The sequence below is a fragment of the Amaranthus tricolor genome, chromosome 1, assembly GCF_026212465.1.
Source record: "Amaranthus tricolor cultivar Red isolate AtriRed21 chromosome 1, ASM2621246v1, whole genome shotgun sequence".
In the NCBI taxonomy this organism is placed as follows: domain Eukaryota; kingdom Viridiplantae; phylum Streptophyta; class Magnoliopsida; order Caryophyllales; family Amaranthaceae; genus Amaranthus; species Amaranthus tricolor.
In genome coordinates, this window is record NC_080047.1 from 44,060,501 (window position 1) to 44,075,607 (window position 15,107).

The 15,107-nt window shown below is 34.5% G+C and overlaps 1 long non-coding RNA gene and 1 other non-coding gene across 2 annotated transcripts; one reads left to right on the forward strand and one right to left on the reverse strand.

Moving 5' to 3' along the window:
- Positions 1-896: 896 nt before the first annotated feature.
- On the reverse strand, positions 897-981 carry TRNAY-AUA (transfer RNA tyrosine (anticodon AUA)). The gene has a single exon. It is a non-coding gene; the product is annotated as a tRNA-Tyr (tRNA).
- Positions 982-6,220: 5,239 nt separating this feature from the next.
- Positions 6,221-8,927, forward strand: LOC130827107 (uncharacterized). The gene is made up of 3 exons (XR_009047163.1): positions 6,221-7,177; positions 7,700-7,774; positions 8,195-8,927. It is a non-coding gene; the product is annotated as an uncharacterized LOC130827107 (long non-coding RNA).
- The last annotated feature ends 6,180 nt before the right edge of the window (positions 8,928-15,107 follow it).

A 15,107-nucleotide genomic window follows, 5' to 3' on the forward strand; every position in this document is an offset into this window, starting at 1 on the left:
GCTCCTCCATACTCCATAGTCATTCAATCATTCAGACAAACATCCAACACTCCCCACTAAAATTTGAACCAAGAAGTAAAAACATGAGCGATACAATTCAAACCTGTGCGGGCAAAACAAATTAATTGACAGTACTTCATAGACAAAATAATAGTTTAAGACAGAAGGGGAATATAGCTGCACATATACACATGTATATAAGAAATTTATTCCACGAAACAACAAATGAAACTCCTAAATAAAGTCAATTAGATAATGATTTCAGATTAATTCGTGACACTAAATCAATGTAAGACCATGTACAATCACCAAACTGAATCTATGATATTGCCTGACATCATTTGCATAGATGGTACACAAGTAGTGAAATAGAAACAAAAACAGAAGGATTTGAACCTGAGCCGACATGATTTCTAGTCATGCATGATAACCACTCCAGCTCATCCATTTCATATTGAAATGCTCCAATTATAGCTCAACGCTAATAGTAATCCTACACTGATAATTGGTGACCACCACATTGATTGTCAGTTATCTAAATAATGATTTTACAACAAAGCATGACCCGATTTTTTAATTGCAAACTGCTAGAAATAAATCAAGACAGTTAAGCATAATAGGGAACAAACGAAGCGTATGAGAATCGAGATACTTCTTATCACTTAGTGCAGTTCCATTGTAATCATTCAAACATACGTCAATTAAAACTTGACATAAGCAGCAAAGGGAATTTTTAAGCATATACGATTCAACTGACACGAATTTCTTTCTGGTTTTAACTTTTAGCAAAAAAAACCTTTACAGGTAAAGAATTTGGTACAAACATCCATAAGCATTCGTATTTTAAAAACGAAGTTTTTGGGCAGTAACATGCATAACAATAGTACATTAAGCTGCGACCTGAACGGCAGGATTTGAACCTGCGCGGGCAAAGCCCACATGATTTATAGTCATGTCCGATAACCACTCCGGCACGTCCACTTACTAGAGAGGTGGCAGGTAATAAGTTAAGAGTGCATACTAAATAACATGTGGACTGCAAACTATTTCTTCAAGGAACGCTGCAGATACAGAATTCTAAGCAAATTAATTCCCAAACCTAACAAAAAAGTAAGGTAGGTCACTAGTTTATCTACCCAGATCGTTAAAAAAGAGTATCAAATGCGTTGCAAAAAAAAATTTATTTATCATCTAGAAGAACTGATAGTGATTCAAGGAACAATATCAAAAAGTTGAATTAACCGGAACGGCAGGATTCAAAGCTGCGTAGGTAAAACCTACGTGATTTCAAGTCAAGCCACTCCGGCATGTCCATCCCATATTGAACTATACACATCATTCATGCAGTAGCTGAAGAGATCTTTTATTATACTTATCAACTTCCCAGCGGATAACCTACAAGTTTACACACATGTAACAATAGATCGCAAGAAAAATAGCAGGATGATGGCGTAATGCAAAGTAAAGAAAAAGGGAAAGGAACATCAGCAACTTATTACCATAGGCCTTCTAGTCACACAAAAATAGTTACTGGGCCTTCAGTCATCCTGAAAATCAGCCGGATTCAAACCTGTGTGGGCATTTTGCCTCATAATTTCAAGTAAGAATAGATAACCATCGAAGAAATGGAAGGGATTTATACAATATCAGTGCACAAGAAAAAGTTGAGTCAAAACGTCAACACCAGGATTTAAACACCACAGCATCGAACAGTTGATTAGTATTTGATCCTATATACCTATAATATAAGACAAAGCTAAGAAATAAAGACCTCAACAAAGAAATTGGAAAAAGTAATGCCTTTAACCACAATAATGAGGCAATTGAAAATGCAAATACCAGCCAGCCCTAACACATTGATAAGCTTAACTGTGAAACAATTTCAATATATCAACATAAATTTGTATTTGAAGCATCAAAAAGCTACAGAACATCATATCATAAAAGATAAAAAGTTGATAGCTAAAAGAATGTTTACTTAGGGACAGAGATAAACGAGACAACCTCAAGCACCAACATTATTCTAGTAAATTCAGAGTCGGAGCATCAAAACTTCTGCCAACAAATTAAAAATTGAACTGAATCAAATGGAAAAAATCCATAAAACCGACTCATCACTAATAGTAATCCACACTAATAATCAACGTGCTCAATCGGTGACCACAAAGCATAGAAAACAAATGTATGAGAATTGAGATACTTCTTATCACTTAGTACAGTTCCATATTGATCATTCAGACAAATGCCAATTAAAACATGATCGAAAGGCAAGTTTTAAGAAAATATGATAAAAGTGACACAAATGTCTTTCTGTTTTAACTTTTAACAAAGAAATATTGTACAAACATACATAAACATTCTTGTTTCAAAAATGATATTTTTGAGCAGCAACAGTTAATTAGTACTTCATCCTATATACCTAAAATATTAGAAAAAGCTAAGAAATAAGGACCTCAACAAAGAGATTGGAACAAGTACCGCCTTTAACCAAAATAATGAGGCAATTGAAAATGCAAATACCTGTCGGCCTTAACACTCTGATAAGCATGACTGTGAAACAATTTCAATCAAAACGATAAAAAGACAGTAGCAAAATAAATGTTTACTTAGGGACAGAGAAAAACAAGACAACCTCAAGCACCAACATTACTCTACTAAATTCAGAGTCGGAGCATCAAAAACTTTTGTCAACAAATTAAAAACTGACTCATCACTGACACATAAATCGACATTTGAGAAGAATCATTGTCTACCGGAAAATATGGAACATAAAACAAGATACAAACAACAAAATCAACTAATATACTAACTCAGAATCAAATAAAATTTCAAAAACCCATTTCGATCAAAAGTCCACATTTCACATTGACTAAATACTTCTAAACAATTTACAAGACACTATTTTGGTTGGTAAAAAGTATAACACAGAATTATCCATAAAAGGGACAGAACAGAATAGCGAATTAACATCGATCAATAATGTTACACAAAACCTAGAAAACCCAAAAAAATCATAAGTTCTATGATTTAAAAAACAAATTAGAATTCCAAACTAAAACGAAAACTGAAGATAACCTTTTCAAAAAAGGTCGGTCAAACTAAAACCAGAATGAATAATTATGTTTCGGAATGCAAAGTGCATGGCAACAACTGAAGGAATAATCCGAAAGAACAGAAAATCGAAGAAATAAATCTACAGGGAGATTCGGCTGTTGAGTTTGCTCTAGGTAACCAGTACGAGAACAAATTTCAGAAATTACCTTACCAATGATAGGAAAATCCAAGCATAAACAACCCTAAATAACACCGATGATTGAAAAACCCAAGAATAAAAAACCCTAAATTTGTGAAAAGGAAAATTCAGTAAAGACAGAGTCGCCGCACCAAAAACTTCACTCAACAAATTAAAATATGAACTGGATCAAACGGACAAAAACCCATAAAACAGACACGTCACTGACATAAAAAGCAATTACCATCCATAAATGTACCACCAGGCAACAAAAAAATCCCTTTCAATTGACATATGAGAAGAATCATTGTCTACCGTGCAACAAGATATAAACAACAAAATCAACTAACTTACTCGGAATCAAATAAAATTTCAAAAACCTAATTCAATTAATAGTTCACATTTCACATTAGATACTTCTAACAACATAGAAGACAATTTGTTTTGGTCGCAAGTATAACACTGAATAATCCATAAAAGGGAAAGAACAGAATAGAAATTAGGGTTAGCGAATCAACATCCATCAAACATGTCACACAAAACCTCGAAAACCCAATAAATCAAAACTATGAACAATTTAGAATTCCAAACTAAAACGCACACTGAAGAGAACCTTTTTAAAATCGTCAGAAAAATTAAAACCAGAAATGAATAATTGGTTCTGAAAATCGGCGAAACAAATCTAGGGGGAGATTCGGCTGTTGAGTTCGCTCAAGGAAACCAGTATAAGATAGCAAAATTCAGAAATTACCTTACTGAGGATAGGAAAATCCAAACACAAAAAACCCTAAATCGTACCGATGACAGGAAAATCGAACATATGAACCCTAAATCTGAGTAAGGAAAAAATCAGTAATTGATAAAGGAGAATAAGAAGACCCAAAATAGAAGCGCACAGGCACAGAGAAACAATGAAGATGATAGGGGAGGCCGAGAGGGAGGAGTATTTGGTACAATCTCAACTTTGCTAAAACAAGGAGCTTCTCACAGCATAATTTCCGCTCTTGTCAAATACATATTTCGACAATTTCTTTCACAATTTCCAATGTGTTATTGTCCAACAATGTATATTTTTCAAGAGGTTACCCAAGACTATGCCAAAACAATTAAAACAATTAAAACTTAAGCTTGCATATATCGACTATAATTTGAGTTATCCAAATATGTAATAGTTTAAATGTGTTTGTTCATTGAGCTCAACTCCTGAAATGACTCGCTAAACTACGAATGTTTGATAATATATACGAACTTGCAATCAAAGGACATTTGAAAACAATCTCTTCATTTTAACAAGGCTATATTAAGTTGCGTACAGTAAATCCCTTAAGCCTCGCCTAAAAGGAAGGTGTGTTAAAAAGCCACTCGATGACATCAGGATGAAATGTTGATAAAGTAAGAAGAGCGAAGGTGTATTAAAAAAGCCACTCGATGACATTAGGTTGCAATGTTGATAAAGTAAGAAGAGCTTAAAACCAATAAAAGTCGACTTTACCGGGACTGCCATTTAATTAGATGTACTTTTTCACAGAATTGTCTAGCCTGTGTTCAACTCTAGTTTCAACACAAGAATAGTACACAAAAATGATATTGTGAGAATTCAGACAGAAAATCAGTGGGCAGAGCCCATATGATTTTTAGTCATGCCCGATAACCACTCCGGCTCAATGACATTCATAAAAAAAGGTAAGGATCTAGGGCTAGTTTCTACAGGAGTGAACAATCCTCAACCACCAGACTGCATTCAGAATTCTCACAAAGTTCCGATTCAGAAGTTTTACAATGATTATCATGAAAACTTAAGAGACAAAATAAGATAAGATAAACGGAGAAGTGTATCAAGATACCTGGAAACAAAAATGGCTTCTAAACTGCTCCTAAGAGGGCACCAAATCACATATAAGTGACAACAACCCAATCATGACTCTTGTTTCAATTTATACCATCCTGAAATGCAAATCAACCACAGAGCTCTCATAATTTCTAATCATGACTCTTGGCCTTTTTTTTTTTTCCGCATTTATCCAAGTTCAAGACAGCAGTTTATGTTAGAAAAAAATATATATATCTGCACATTTTCACAAGTCAAAAATGATGATACCTAAATATTTTTTTGTCTTAATCATAAGGCAAAAACAAGTTCGTGTCGCGTGCCGTATTGTAAAGGTTGTATTTTTAAAAATAGTAAACCGATATCTTCCGCGTTATAATGGTGTAAAAACAATGCGTTTTAGGCCGTTTCAAAGGATGTCACATGCTTTATGCCAATATTTGCCATTATGTTAAAACCGCATTATTCTCACTACCACATCACCAAATTGTTACTACAATCGCAAACGTTACTGCAATTTTGCACAATGGTCTGAATGTGACTACTACTCCAACTGGTGACACTAATGCTATGTAAGACCATGTACTATAATTTATAAAGCAACATTCTGCATAGATGGTAAAAAGTCACTTAGTGATTTCATAAAGCAACAAATGAAACTCGTAAAAAGAGTCACTAAGATAGTGATTTCAAAATTATTCAAAATTGGTGATACTAATTCTATGCAAGATAACGTATAAAATGATAGCTGACATAAACGGTACAAGCAAGTGATTAATATAGAAACGTGAACATAAGGCATCAAACCAGTACAATGCAAGGACTCAACTAGGCCAGCCCAATAAACCGCCGGTCCTATTCACATATACAAGGAAGAGAGCAGCTAAGAATTAATTAATTAATATTTTGGCTGTATTATGATGTCATTAATTTGTTAGTGATGTCAGCAGGTTGTTATTCTTGTTCTGTTTAAATACCTGATGCATGCATTGTATTGGGCATCAAAAAAATTGTTATTGAGCTTGCTCACCTGGAAGAGAGCCTCCTCTCAAAGTGGGGTACACTATCTTTGTTATTTCATACTTACACAAATATATAATCAAGCAACCTAACAGCTTTTCTTTTGGAATTTTAATTTCAGTAAATATATTACTTGATTCTTTACAAACCAGAGCATCGTTCGATCAGTGAAAATATGTAATTATATATTTTATATTGACAATATTACAGAAAATTTTGGAAGATAAGGTTTCTGTATTTCAGGCATTCATGTGGGCGGGAAACTAATGAAGGACAGATTGACATATGTCAGTCTGTTTCTTCATTAGTATAATTAATGATAATATAAATATATTCTAAACTTAATTTCTTCTCTCTGTTCTTTTCTTTTAATGGATTATAATACCCAAACCCTTATTTTGCAAAATAGAAAACCATTGTTTAAGACCCGAACAACAACCGCATTTGCTTTCTTCCTGAAATTGAATTTGTTCAAGACAATACTTCCTTCTTCCCATGCCTTCGACCGAATGCGGCCATGGAAACAAGTCTTTGAACCCTTCGAATCCAATAATCCGAAACACAACAGCATTAATGGTTGCCTCTTCAATGTTCACCTTCTTCCTCTGATTTCTTCTTCTTCGAATTCTTTTTTTTCTCTGATTCTTTCTCTGATTTCTTTCTTTGATTCCTTCCTCTAATTCTTTCGCATTCTCCCTCTGAATCCTTGATTCTGATTTTTCGCAAGAACGAACAGCCTATTCCCCATTGTTGGTCTTAAGTTTTGATCCTTTCTTGAGTATTCGAAGGAACAAACAAACATGGCTCTTCTTTAGTATGTCTGATATCTTGAACAAACAAACCCTCATCGTTCCCTTGAACCCGCCGAGGAAGGGGCAGCAGCCACAACCTTCGATTCCTTGTCCTTTTCCGGGAACAAATACATCACAGCCACCTTGTTATCTTCTCCTCTGGGTTTTGGTTCTACAGCCCTCACTCTCCTCTTCAAATTTTGTTGCTCGTGACCCAAATTATTCCGAGTTAAGGTGAAGCAGCAAGGCTCATGGTTTCCTATTCATTTCATTGCTTTGGCCGCCGGTTCTTTTGGGTTGTTGGAGGTACAATCCTTAACACAGAATCTTTCTTTTATGATATTCTTAATCTTTTATTTGATCTATATCTCCCTTATTCCATGATTTGTTATTTCAATTAAAAATCTCACCACCTTTGAGCATCATTTTTATAGCTATCAATTGTCATTACCTGGATCGTTGGTCATTCATCACCATATTTTAATCATCTCTATCATCATCGATTATCACTAACATTTGAATTCATCATCGCCATCAAAAATCTGATTCTTGAGTAAATTGATGCATCTGCTAAGTGCAATATAGTTAAAACCTATATATTCCACATTCCAAATTCAAAACAAAATGGTAATTTGAATGTTGTTGAGCCCTTCGTTGCATCATCATCTTTGAAACTTTTATCCATCATCATCCTCAACTTTCACTTGAATAATTACATTTGAATAATTATATGTGGGGTTAGTTTAGATTAGAGGTTGGACTTTGGTGAGAAGATGCCTTTGGGTTTCACCTTAGTTTGTTAATTTGTAATTCATTTTATGAAATCAGGAAGCATCATCTGTTGATGGCAAACTTTATCAACCTAGTGACGTTCACGATTGGTAATCGAGTACGTATGTCGAGGTGAGTAGTAGCAGTCCTTTAAAGGGTCTGATCAGACTACATTCTTGAAATAAACTTTTTACTAAAGCTCTTTTGAGATTGGAAATTGTTGAGACAAATGTTGTTGTGCATGTTTATGCTGATATTATGATATGGTCAATGGATCGGGCTTGCGAGCTGGTCATTGGCGGAGTTGAGGAACGTTGTTCCCTGCTCCTTGTTTTTGAAGCGAATTGTCATTGAGATATTGACTAGCTTCACCCGAGAGCGACATAGCCGTAGAGCTATGGGGCACCTCTCAAACTAAACTCCCTGTACGCACATAGATTTAGGAAACTGATGTTTCTTTTAAACCCTTATTTGGAAACTATTGTGTTTGTTGTTTTGGATTGTTACTTCTCATTCAGTTTAATCTGACCCCCTGTTGTTTCCATCTTTTAGCTTGTCTACAGATCGGGACCAGTCGGGAATAATGGATTAGCAGAGATGAATAGAGATTCCAAGGATGTAAATTGAGCTGAGCACTTAGGAATTATAGATTTGTACTAGGAATTTTGGATAAATGTATATTTGTTTTGGCTGTGCTGGTTATATCGGACTTGTAGAGAATTGTATGATTATCTTGTGTATTAGTTAGATGTTGTTTTTGGGATTTAGCTGAGTTAGTCACGTTGAAGAGCTTGTGACCCCTTTGCTTAAGTTTTGGAAGTGTGATTTCAGTTTCTTGGGAAACAAACCCAGTGATGACCCTGGTTACCAAGTCAACGGTAAGTCGGGTTGTTACAGTTACCGCGTGGATTTTCGAAAAGTTTTGATTGGTTTCCACGTGAAAAACCCAAAATCTCAGGGGTACCATGTGAAATTTCTCAATCTGTTTTCAACAACTCCACTGATACGGTCATTAAATAATACTAAACAAAAGATAATTACATGGAATAATACTATAATTAGAAAAGGAGCATTAGGAACATATCACTATTGACAATCTGTCTCCACAACAGTTACTATAGAACCTTCAGTCGTTTTGAAATATACATCACTTTCCCCGTGGTGAATCTTGATTTCTAGCAAGAAAACTAGAAGAATAGACAAAATAGCAATGCAAATCAGTGGCATAGACCTATCGAGTTTCACGTTGATGATAAGGTCTTTCTTCGTGTTTCACCAACTATAGCAGTAGTAAGATTCTGGAAGAATTAGTAAATTTATTCTGAGGTTCGTGGTACCCTAGGAGGTTTTTGAGCGCATTGGTGAAGTAGATTATCGACTTTAATAATGATGAACTTTGATAATTTTGTGACATAATATGAGAGTTCGTGAAGATAAAGTACAACATGTCATTATTGTTAGTAAAGCCTAGGAATAAACATAAGAAGATTATTAAGGCTTATAGTTTGAGTTGTTGAAAAGTGTTCAGACTTCGTCATGATTACAATTGACTTGTAGGAGGGAAGGGTAAGTATTACAAAAGTTTGAAATCCAAGTTCTTTCAATAGACAAAAGAGCTTTGCAAATCGGTGGCAGAGTTATCGAGTTTCATGTTGATGATAAAGTGTTCCTTCGTGTTTCACAAACTAGAGCAGTAAAGAGATTCTAGAAGAAGGGTAAATTCTTCTTAGGTTCGTGGGACCCTTAATGATTCTTGAGCGCATTGGTGAAGTAGCTTATCGACTTTGATGATAATGAACTTTGAAAATTTTGTGACATAATATGAGATTTCGTGAAGGTAAAGTACATCATGTCATTAATATTAGTAAAGCCTAGGAATGATTACAGTTGACTTGTAGGAGAGAATAGTAAGTATTATAAAAGTTTGAGATTCGAGATTCGAGTTCTTTGAATTGACAAATGAGCTAAGTAGATTTTCAACTTTGATAATGACGAACCTCGATAATTTCGTGACATAATATGAGAGTTCGTGAAAATAAAGTACATCAGGTAGCACATTGGTGAAGTAGATTATCAACTTTAATAATGATGAACATCGATAATTTCGTGTAATAATATGAGAGTTCGTGAAGATAAAGTACAACATGTCACTAGTGTAAGTAAAGCCTAGGAATGAACATAAGAAAATTATTAAGGCTTATACTTTGACTTACTGAATTGTATTTTTAGAATTCGTGATGATTACAGGGAACTTATGGGAGGGAATAGTAAGTATTATAAAAGTTTGAGATTCGAGTTCTTTGAATAGTCAAAAGAGCTATGCCTATGCAAATCAGTGGCATAGACTTATCAAGTTTCAAGTTGATGATAAGGTGTTCATTCGCGTTTCACCAAGTAGAGCAGTAATGAGATTCTAGAAGCGTAAATTAGTTTGAGGTTCGTGGGACCCTACGAGATTTTTGAGCGCATTGGTGAAGTAGATTATCGACATTGATAATGATGCACTTTGACAATTTTGTGACAGAATATGAGAGTTCGTGAGGATAAAGTACATCATATCACTGTTTACTAAAGCCTAAGAATGCACATAAGAAGATTATGAAGACTTATAGTTTAAGTTGCTGAAAAGTCTTCCGACTGCGTGATGATTACAATTGACTTGTAGGAGGGAATCGTAAGTATTATAAATGTTTGAGATTCGAGTTCTTGGAATAGAAAAAACAGCTACGCAAATCAGTGGCATAGAGCTATCGAGTTTCAAGTTGATGATAAGGTGTTCCTTCGTGTTTAACCAACAAGAGCAATAATGAGATTCTGGAAGGGTAAATTAGTCTTAGATTCGTGTTGCCCTACGAGATGCTTGAGCGCATTGGTTCAGTAGCATATCGACTTTAATACTGATAAATTTTGATAATTTTGTGACATAATATGAGAGTTCGTGAAGGTAAAGTACATCATGTCATTAATCTAGGTAAAGCCTAGGAATGAACAAAAGAAGATTATTAAGGCTTATAGTTTGAGTTGCTGAAAAGTGTTCAGAATTCGTGATGATTACAGTTGACTTGTAGGAGGGAATATTCAGTATTATAAAAGTTTGACATTCGAGTTCTTTGTTTAGACAAATGAGCTATGCAAATCGGTGGCATAGAGTTAATCGAGTTTCAAGTTGATGATAAGGTGTTCCTTCGTGTTTCACAAACTAGAGCAGTAATAAGATTCTAGAACAAGGGTAAATTAGTCTTAGGTTCGTGGGACCCTAGATGATTCTTGAGTGCATTGGTGAAGTAGCTTATCAACCTTGATGATGATGAACTTTGATAATTTTGTGACATAATATGAGACTTAGTGAAGAAAAAGTACATCAAGTTGATGTTTAGTAAAGCTTAGGACTGCACATAGGTGAAGTAGCTTGTCGCCTTTGATAATAATGAACTTTGATAATTTTGTCACATAATATGAGAGTTCGTGAAGATAATGTATACATGTCATGAGTGTTTGTAAAGCCTAGGAATGAACAGAGGAATATTATAAAGGCTTATAGTTTGACTTGCTGAATAGTATTTAAACTTCGTGATGATTACAGTTGACTTCTATGAGGGATTAGTAAGTACTATAAAAGTTTGAGATTCGAGTTCTTCGAACACAAAAGTGCTATGCAAATTGGTGGCATAGAACTATCGAGTTTCAAGTTGATGATAAGGTGTTCCTTCATGTTTCACAAATTAGAGTAGTAAAAAAATTTTGGAAGAAGGGTAAATTTGATAGTTTTGGAACCCTACGAGATTCTTGAGCACATTGGTGAAGTAGTTTATCGACTTTGATAATGATTAACTTTGATAGTTTTGTGACATAATCGGAGTGTTTGTGAAGATAAAGTACATCATGTCATTAGTTTTACCATAGCCTAAGAATGAACATAAGATGATTATTAAGGCTTATAGTTTTAGTTGCTGAAAAGTGTTCAGACTTCGTGATACAGTTGACTTGTAGGAGGGAATAGCAAGTATTACAAAAGTTTGAGATTTGAGTTCTTTGAATAGACAAAAGAGCTATGCAAACCAGTGGCATAAAGCTATCGAGTTTCAAGTTGATGATAAGGTGTTCTATCGTGTTTCACCAACTAGAACAGAAATAAGATTCTAGAAGAAGTATCAATTAGTCTTAGGTTGGTGGGACACTAGGAGATTCTTGAGCGCATTGGTGAAGTAGCATATCGACTTTGATACTGATGAATTTTGATATTTTTGTGACATGATATGAGAGTTCGTGAAGGTAAAGTACATCATGTCATTGGTGTTAGTAAAGCCTAGAAATGAACATAAAAAGATTATTAAGACTATTAGTTTAAGTTGCTGAAAAGTGTTCAGACTTCGTCATGATTACAGTTGACTTGTAGGAGGGACTGGTAAGTATTACAAAAGTTTGAGATTCGACTTCTTTGAATAGACAAAAGAGCTATGCATATCAGTGGCATAGACCTATCGACTTTTAAGTTGATGATAAGTTGTTCCTTCGTGTTTCATCAATTACAGTAGTATTGAGATTCTGGAAGAAGGGTAAATTAGTCCAAGGTTCGTGGGACCCTAGGAGATTCTTGAGCACATTGGTGAAGTAGCTTATCGCCTTTGTAAATGATGATCTTTGATAATTTTGTCACATAAAATGAGAGTTCGAGAAGATTATGTATATCATGTCATGAGTGTTTGTAAAGCCTAGGAATGAACATAGGAATATTATAAAGGCTTATAGTTTGAGTTGCTAAATAGTATTCAGACTTCGTGATGATTATAGTCGACTTGTAGGAGGGATTAGTAAGTATTATAGAAGTTTGAGAGTCAAGTTCTTTGAACATAAAAGTGCTATGCAAATCAGTGGCATAGACCTATCGAGTTTTAAGTTGATGATAAGGTGTCCCTTCGTGTTACACCAACTAGAGCAGTAATGAGATTGTGGAAGAAGGTAAATTAGCTTGAGGTTCATGAGACCCTTGGAGATTCTTGAGAGCATTGGTGAAGTAGATTATCGACATTGATAATGATGAACTTTGAAAATTTTGTGACATAATATGGGAGTTCGTGAAGATAAAGTATATCATGTCATTGTTTAGTTAGGGCTAGGAATGCACATAAGAATATTATGATGGCTTATAGTTTGAGTTGCTGAAAAGTGTTCAGACTTCGTGATGATTACAATTGACTTGTACGAGGGAATCGTAAGTGTTATATATGTTTGAGATTTGAGTTCTATGGATAGAAAAAACAGCTACGCAAATCAGTGGCATAGACCTATCAAGTTTCAAGATGATGATAAGGTGTTCCTTCGTGTTTCACCAACAAGAGCAATAATGAGATTACAGAAGAAGGGTAAATTAGTGTTAGGTTCATGGTGCCCTACGAAATTCTTGAGCGCATTGGTGCAGTAGCATATCGACTTTGATACTGATAAATTTTGATAATTTTGTGACTAATATGAGAGTTCGTAAAGGTAAAGTACATCATCTCATTATTGTAGGTAAATCCTAAGAATGAACAAAAGATTATAAAGGCTTATAGTTTGAATTGCTGAAAAGTATTCAGACTATGATATGATGATAATTAACTTGTAGGAGGGTATAGTAAGAATTGTAAAAGTTTGAGATTCGAGTTCTTTGAATAGACAAAAGAGCTACGCAAACCCGTGGCATAAAGCTATCGAATTTCAAGTTGATGATAAGGTGTTCCTTCATGTTTCACCAATTAGAGCAGTAATAAACTCTAGAAGAAGGGTAAATAAGTCTAAGTTTTGTGGGACCCTAGAAGATTTTTGAAGGCATTAGTAAAGTAGATTATCAACTTTGATAATGATGAACTTTGATATTTTTGTGACAAAATATGAGAGTTCGTGAAGATAAAGTACATCACGTCACTGTTTAGTAAAGGCTAGGAGTGCACATAAGAAGATTATTAAGCCTTATAGTTTGAGTTGCTGAAAAGTGTTCAGACTTCGTCATTATTACAGTTGACTTGTAGGAGGGAATAGTAAGTATTAAAAAAGTTTGAGATTCGAGTTCTTTGAACAGACAAAAGAGCTATGCAAATTGGTGGCATAGAGCTATCGAGTTTGAAGTTGATGATAAGGTGTTCTTTCGTGTTTCACCAACTAGAGCAATAATGAGATTCTGGAAGAAAGCTAAATTAGTTTTAGGTTCGTCGGACCCTAGGAGATTTTTGAGCGCATTGGTGAAGTTGCATATCGACTTTAATACTGATGATTTTTGAAAATTTTGAGACATAATGTGAGATTTTGTGAAGGTAAAGTACATCATGTCATTAATGTTAGTAAAGCTTAGGAATGAACATAAGAAGATTATTAAGGCTTATAGTTTTAGTTGCTGAAAAGTGTTCAGAATTCGTGAGGATTACCGTTGACTTGTAGGAGGGAATTGTAAGTATGATAAAAGTTTGAGATTCGAGTTCTTTGAATAGAAAAAAAAATGATGCAAATCAGTGACATAGACATATCAAGTTTCATGTTGATGATAAGGTGTTCCTTGGTGTTTCACCAACTAGCGCAGTAATAAGATTCTGGAAAAAGGGTAAATGAGTCTGACGTTCGTGGGACCCTACGAGATTTTTGAGCGCATTGGTAAAGTAAGATTATCGACTTTGATAATGATGAACTTGGATAATTTTGTCACATAATATGAGAGTTTGTGAAGATAATATACATCATGTCATGAGTGTTTGTAAAGCCTAGGAATGAACATAGAAATATTATAAAGACTTATAGTTTGAGTTGCTGAATAGCATTCAGACGTCGTGATGATTATAGTTGACTGGTAAGAGGGATTAGTAAGTATTATAAAAGTTTAGATTCGAGTTCTATGAAGACAAAAGTGCTACGCAAATCAGTGGCATAGACCTATCGAGTTTTAAGTTGATGATAAGGTGTTTCTTTGTGTTTCACCAACTAGAGTACTAATGAGATTCTAGAAGGTAAAATAGACCGAGGTTCATGGAAACTTACGCGACTCTTGAGTGCATTGGTGAAGTAGCTTATCGCCTTTGATAATGATAAACTTTGATAGTTTTGTGAAATAATATGAGAGTTCGTGAAGATAAAGTATATCTTGTCATTAGTGTTAGTCAACCCTAGGAATGAACATAAGAAGATTATTAAGGCTTATAGTTTGAGTTGCTGAAAAGTGTTCAGAATTCGTGATCATTACAGTTGACTTGTAGGAGGGTATAATAAGTATTATAAAAGTTTGAGATTCGAGTTATTTGAATACACAACAGAGCTATGCAAATCAGTGACATAGACATATCAAGTTTCAAGTTGATGATGTGACATAATATGAGAGTTCGTGAAGATAAAGTACATCATGTCATTAGTGTTAATAAAGCCTAGAAGTGAATATAAAAAGATTATTAAGGCTTATAGTTCGAGTTGCTGAAAAGTGTTCAGAGTTCGTGATGATTACAGT